Source organism: Apodemus sylvaticus, chromosome 13, assembly GCF_947179515.1.
Source record: "Apodemus sylvaticus chromosome 13, mApoSyl1.1, whole genome shotgun sequence".
Lineage (NCBI taxonomy): Eukaryota > Metazoa > Chordata > Mammalia > Rodentia > Muridae > Apodemus > Apodemus sylvaticus.
This window is the reverse complement of record NC_067484.1, coordinates 42,115,183-42,116,304: the sequence shown is the minus strand read 5'-3', so window position 1 is coordinate 42,116,304 and position 1,122 is coordinate 42,115,183. Positions and strand designations below refer to the sequence as shown.

Here is a 1,122-nt window from a genome sequence, read left to right as displayed (position 1 = left end):
AAGAACATTCCTTCACTGCTGGTGGGATTGTAAGATGGTACAACCACTATGGAAATCAGTCTGGCGGTTCCTAAGAAAACTGGACATGACACGTCCAGAGGACCCTGCTATACCTCTCCTGGGCATATACCCAGAGGATTCCCCAGCATGCAATAAGGACACATGCTCCACTATGTTCTTAGCAGTCTTATTTATAATTTCCAGCTGGAAAGAATCCAGACATCCCTCAATGGAGGAATGGATACAGAAAATGTGGTATATATACACAATGGAGTACTATTCAGCAATTAAAAACAATGAATTCATGAATTTTTTAGGCAAATGGTTGGTTGATCATCCCAAGCAAGGTAAGGAAATCACAAAAGAATACACATGGAATACAATCATTGATAAGTGGATATTAATTAGCCCTGAAGCTCTGAATACTAAAGATACAATTAGCATATCAAATGATTCCCATGAAGAAGGAAGAAGAGGGTCCTAATCCTGGAAAGGCTTGATCCAACATTGTAGGGGAGTACCAGGACAGAGAAAAGGGAGGGGGAAAGATAGGAAAATGGATGGAGAGAAGAGGACTTATGAGACATATGGGGAGGTAGGAACTGGGAAAGGAGAAAGCTTTTGGAATGTAAACAAAGAATATAGAAAATAAATTTAAAAAAAAAGAAAGATTTCCCATTAATTTGCTGCTCTAGTCTGTCAGTGATAGGAGTGGTTATATGCATGGGATAAAACAACATTGGGCCATTGTACATGGAGATGAAATGTGATTTTTTTTGTCTCTCATACATGGTCTGGACATTGTTCCTAGTGCCTTATGTCTAAATATCTTTTGGGATTTAATCAAGGGTGTTTGCAGTTCATGTTTTCACTAATAAAAATGCTAATAGCCTCAAAAAAAAGAGAAAGAAATCCTGAAGAAGTTGGATTTTACACTAGTTGCACTAACAGTATAGATGAACGTGCTAGCAAGAGAGAGGGTTTAGGTGATTTCTGATGTACTCAAGTTGACAAGTGTGACAAGCCAGCACAAATGCTATAGGATAAGTGTCAGAAACTCCAAACCAGAAGATGCACGATCTAAAGAGTGATGCAGCACATGCTGGAAAACTGATATGTTCT

The 1,122-nt window shown here is 38.6% G+C and overlaps 1 non-coding gene across 1 annotated transcript; it reads left to right on the top strand.

The window, feature by feature from the left end:
• The first annotated feature begins 671 nt into the window (after window positions 1–671).
• On the top strand, window positions 672–804 carry LOC127664239 (small nucleolar RNA SNORA20). Its single transcript, XR_007973107.1, has one exon. It is a non-coding gene; the product is annotated as a small nucleolar RNA SNORA20 (small nucleolar RNA).
• Window positions 805–1,122: the final 318 nt, after the last annotated feature.